Below are 5,477 nucleotides of genomic sequence, written 5' to 3' on the forward strand. Positions count from 1 at the left end.
ATTTACAGTTTGCATCCTAAAATATCATTAAGAAATGTTAAATGAAAATGCTGATACATGCACAGTAAAAGAAAAAAAAACATTCAAAATGAAATATAGGAAGGAACATGGTCACTATAATAACTCCTCTCATAGCTCAAACCAGTTAAAGCAATCAAAGCTGCATTAGCTTATAAACACAATCTTTAAGTGTTACTCTATTTCACTCAACAAAAAAGTAGCAAGACAGATATTTTCAAATAAGGTTTGGGGAAAAACCTGTCTCTAGTTTTAGAACTCTGTAATTTAAGATGCTCTCGCTTGGAGCAAACTTTCACAGCAGAGCCATAGACTGACAGAATCTAAAATACAGCTAAACAAAAGGGTCAAATGTGTAATAATATCATAAGCATTTCTCACTGTATTGTGGTCCATGATGCAAACCATTAATGGACACTAGGAATTAATTAGTGGTCAGAAGGTTTGAGATAGAGAGCATAGTGTCCCTGAAAAAAGAATGAATTAATCAGCCCAATGATTGCTCTATTCTTTCTTTCATGTGAAGAGATTAAAAACACACCATTGTTGTATGCTATAGAATTAAGAAACCTACAGACCATCAGACAATCCAGCTTATCATTTGCATCATGAACTTCACAGACCTAATAATAATGAGAGGGTTTCAGCATAGTACATGCAAGAGTCTCTTGTTGCATGGAAGCCTCACCCTGGTAGTGTTTCAGCAAATTGCACTAATCCAAGTGATTTTAATCAGTGCAGGCTATCAAAGAGGACAAGGTAGGGGTAAGGATCATGGGTTTCAGATTGCCTCATCAAACTCAGTCAAGGCTTATTTAAGGCAAGTATCTTGATGGAAATCATGTGTGCAGACTTCTAAAGAGAACAGATTCTTGTTTAAACAACCACAAAAACAACGGTATTATCCCAGGTTTTTAATTATTTTAAGCAAACTGCTGTTCTCTCCATCTTGACATGCATATGCTTCTAGTTCTGGGTATAAACTCATGGTCCCCCCAGACGTCATTTGAATCATTTCAGTTTACAGCATGGACTATAAGCTGTGCTTTCTGGATATCTGTTACATTAGCTCCATCTGTAGTATTTCCATAATCAAATGTCTTACCTACAGGCAAAACCACTCATTTAAAACAACAAAAATCCATAGGCATATTTTCCAGAGAAAATGATACACATAACAAGCAGAGTAATAAAGAATAATTAATATATGTCTGAAAAAATAGCAGCTTAAAAGAAAAACAAGATCATGTTCTCTTTTACCTGAATCTGGAAACTTCTATCAAACTTCACGCAAAGCAGTCTCATAGACTTTGTATTTTCCCTCTGGGACTGGCTGGCCTTTTCAAGAGAAGCCCTGCCTTATTTTCTGTACTTCGTAAAGTATTTTAATTACAATATTATTTTAATTACTATAAGAAAAACAGTACAATGTCATAAAAAAAGGAATCCGTCTCAATCCTGCAGTAGAAGAGATCTCAACTAGCCTTATCAGCTCATATCCCAGCAGCAACATTTCATTTACCTCCCTACCTTGCATCATCCCCACTGTTTTCCAGGACTGGATTAAGGCACACACCTTATAGGCCCATACCTAAAGACCCAGCTTCTGGAGTCATATGATGAGTTCAGCATTTCATCTTTAATTTATTTTTAAAAAATCAAGTTTTCAACATGGGTGTGCAAATTAAAACTTGAAAGCATGACCAGAGTTTAACTGATGTCTGCCTAACACTGCATGGAGCCTGAAACAATAGCTCAAAGAGGTATCAGCTGCACCCATCCATTTTAACTCTAATACCTGCTGCCACCCAAAGGAGATGTGAGGCATAGAGAGGGGCAATGAAAATCCTTTTGGGTTATGCTTAGTTCAGACCTTCTGGTCTCTCCTCCAAACAGGGCTGCCGAGTTCTGCCTCCCTACTTCTATAGAGGTGTAGAATTCTTTCTATTCCTAGAGCCCTGGCTCCCAGATGTTCCCTCCTCACAACCCAATGCTTAACCTTAAGCTCATGAGTAAACAAATCCCTATTCAGCAAAGCACTTAAAGCATGTGCACAACTCCCATAATCTCCAGTGACACAATGCATGCATGTGTGTATATGCCTTGCTGATAGGAATGGCATAAAACATGTATGTAAAATTAAACATGTGAGTTTATGCTTTACTGGATCAAGGCATTAAGAAGCAGCAATAGCCAGAGATTGTGTTCACAAAGAGCTAGACCTGGCCAGTTGAGATCTGGAGTTTTTAGGGACCCTTAAACAAGCTAAATTAACATTAGAAACAAGAAACACAGACATTCACTGTGGAAATTTTAACATGAAAGAGCCACATTATAGTTATTCAAGTAACTCCCAACAGAGGGCAACACTGGCCAGCAAGTGCTAGAGAAGATTGGGTTAGAGATGGTTGGGTTTTTTGAATAAAAGTTTTTTCATTGTAAAATAGACTTCTCTGTTAGAGTCAACACATTTCACGTTTAAGAAAAAAAAAGGGGAAAAAAATCAAAATTGTCAAACCATCCTGCTTTGACATTTTCAGAATGGAAAGTTCCAGGTTTAGGGCCCAAATTACTTTTCATCTGAATTTTAAATTCTAGTTTAAAAGAGAAAACAATACAATAATAGTAATGAAAAGGGTCAAAATTAAAATTAATCAAAATATTCTGATTGAGCTGATCTATTTTGGGGGGGGGCAGGGTTTCTAGTCACAAAATTTTTTGAAGATACACTTTTTGTCCAGATTTGGGATAAGAATAATTTTCAAAATCTTAAAAATTCTCAGAGGATGGGAAAAACATTTCCCACCCAGCTCTAATACAGGTGTCTGTTCATATGAGAAGAGTGAGAGCCACTAAGCTGGGAGTAAATCCCTAGGAGAGGGCACTCACTAGCTAGCAGGATAATTTTATACCTGCATCAGTGTGAGAAAACAGCCATTGAAGGAGAACTTGAGAAGTCAGGAACCAGATGGTCTGTCTTGGTATTTACGGTTTCTCTTAAGAAAAAGAAGTACTCTAGCTGCTTAGGCCTCAGAAAAGGCACATCCTAGCCCAAAGGGTCATGTTTTTATATATGAAAGTTGAAAAGGATGTGAAAGAGACACTAGCTACTGAGTGATCCCTTAGGATACTCTCTCTCTCTACCCTTGGTAAAAGATGGAATAGCTCTCAAAGAAGGGCTGTTTTTCAAAATTAGAGAGAGAATATAAGCTTCGCAGAGCACATGCTACAGCAACTAAATCTGTCTCTCCCAAAGTGGGCACAAAAATAACCCTGTTAGCCAATATAGGCCAAATTGTGATTTTGGTTACATCTGTGAAACTCACATATAATATAATGAGAAAGAATTCAATCTTCTTGGTTAACAAAAGCGCTATTTTTTGTGCCTGTGCTCAGACAGATTTAACTGCTGTAGCATGTGCTGTGAATGGATTAATTTCTGTCTACAGTTTTAAAAAACAGCTTTACTGCCATCCATTGAAAGCCATTTCTCCAATACTTTAGGCAAGCAACACTGTACTGGTGAAAAATACCTCCATCACTGAACACTTTCTCGGGCTACTTGAATGTGCTAATCATTCTTCTAATTAAGTCACTAGGTTCTGTTTGGAAACTCACGATCATCTTCTATAGATGAGGGTATACATGAACACTTGTTTTCTCTGTGATTTAACAATCTCTTGATTAAATTCCGTTTATATCTGAGACAAATACTGAAAAGGCCTAAAGGTAGCTCTACATGTGCTCACTTCTTTACTGATTCTGCTAAAAGGCTTTTAAATTAAAATTAATAGAAAACTACTGTGGATGAGCTGTATAAGGCCATTATTTACCACCAACGCTATAGTCCAGAGTACACCACTTTGCAACTTTCTTTCCAATATGATTTTTCTATTCCAATTTAAGATCCTGATCCAAAAATCACTTAAGTATGTGATAAACTCTAAGCATGTGAGAAGTCAATGGGTCTGCTCACATGTTTAACGTTACGCACATACTTACGTAGTTTGCCGGCTCAAGGCCTAAAGCAGCATTTGGGATCTAGAACAAAAGATAGGCACAATTCAATTAATGAAGCAGTTCATGAAATGAACGCTGCAATGTGTTTCATAGGGGTTGGAAATGAACCAACATCCAAGTTCAGTTGGAGATTCCAGACTGATGAACTTGAATATCCAAGTGGGAACTGCCCCTAGATAGCCTTTCCTTACTATGCAGCTTCTCCCTCTCCTTCACAAGTCTTGGGACACCCCTTCTTACCTCAGATATCTTTTGGGGGTCCCAAAATGTGTTTGTTAGGGAAAGGTGGCAGCTGTTAGAAGGCAAGGAACACTAGCTAGAAGTACCAACCTCTGGACATACTCAACTCACATTCTTGGCATTCAGCCTTCAACCCACAACTCAGTTAATTGGGCCTAATGTTAAATATTATTTTATTTTCACAGTTCTAGCAATGAATTAACAATTTGATGCACATGGCAAACTTTGGGACATATCTGACTTGAGTTCATGCACACAGCCCCCATTGATCTGTTATTATTGTGGATACTTGTTGTGCATCTAAAATGTTTCTATAAGGCAGAACTAATAGCTGTCATGCTCTTCTGAAGGAGATGAGATTCTAGAACTAATTGAAAGTATGATTTTTTTAATTGAGCTTTATCTTTTGATTATTGTTTCATGCACATTAAAGCAAAACTATCGGATTTGTGCTCTTGCCTATTGAGTAAACTGAATGTTGATAGCTCCTTCTCTCCAAAGAACAAATGTGCATTATAGATAAACATGTTGGTATTTTCTTTTTCTTCTTGAAAAATGTTTTAGCCTTCTCGTAAGTCTCTGTTGCTAGTTATTTTGAGTTGTTTTAATTATGAACTATTGCCTATAGATTCATAAATTTCAAGGCTAGAAGGGATTGTTGTGATTCTTTGTTGACCTCCTGTATAACATAGGGCAAAGAAATCCCCCAAAATAATTCTTAGACCATATCTTTTAGAAAAACATCCATTTTTGATTTTAAAACTGCCAGAGATGAGGAATCCACTACAGTCCTCAGCAAATTATTCCCATGGTTAATTACCTTAATTGTTAAACATGTATGTCTTATTTCCAGTCTGATTCTGTCTAGCTTCAAGTCTCAGCCATTTGATCACGTAATAATTTTCTTTGCTACACTGAAAAGCCTAGTATCAGATATGTTTCCCAATGTGGGTACTTATAAACATAAGAACATAAGAAAATAACATAAGAAGTGCCATACTGGGTCAGACCAAAGGTCCATCTAGCCCAGTATCCTGTCTTCCAACAGTGGCCAATGCAAGTGCCCCAGAGGGAATGAACAGAACAGGTAATCATTAAGTGATCCATCCCCTGTTCTCATTTCCAGCTTCTGGCAAACAGAGGCTAGGGACACCATGCATACCCATCCTGGCTAATAGACATTGGTGGACCTATCCTCC

The sequence above is a fragment of the Chrysemys picta genome, chromosome 14 (genome assembly GCF_011386835.1).
Source record: "Chrysemys picta bellii isolate R12L10 chromosome 14, ASM1138683v2, whole genome shotgun sequence".
NCBI lineage: Eukaryota > Metazoa > Chordata > Testudines > Emydidae > Chrysemys > Chrysemys picta.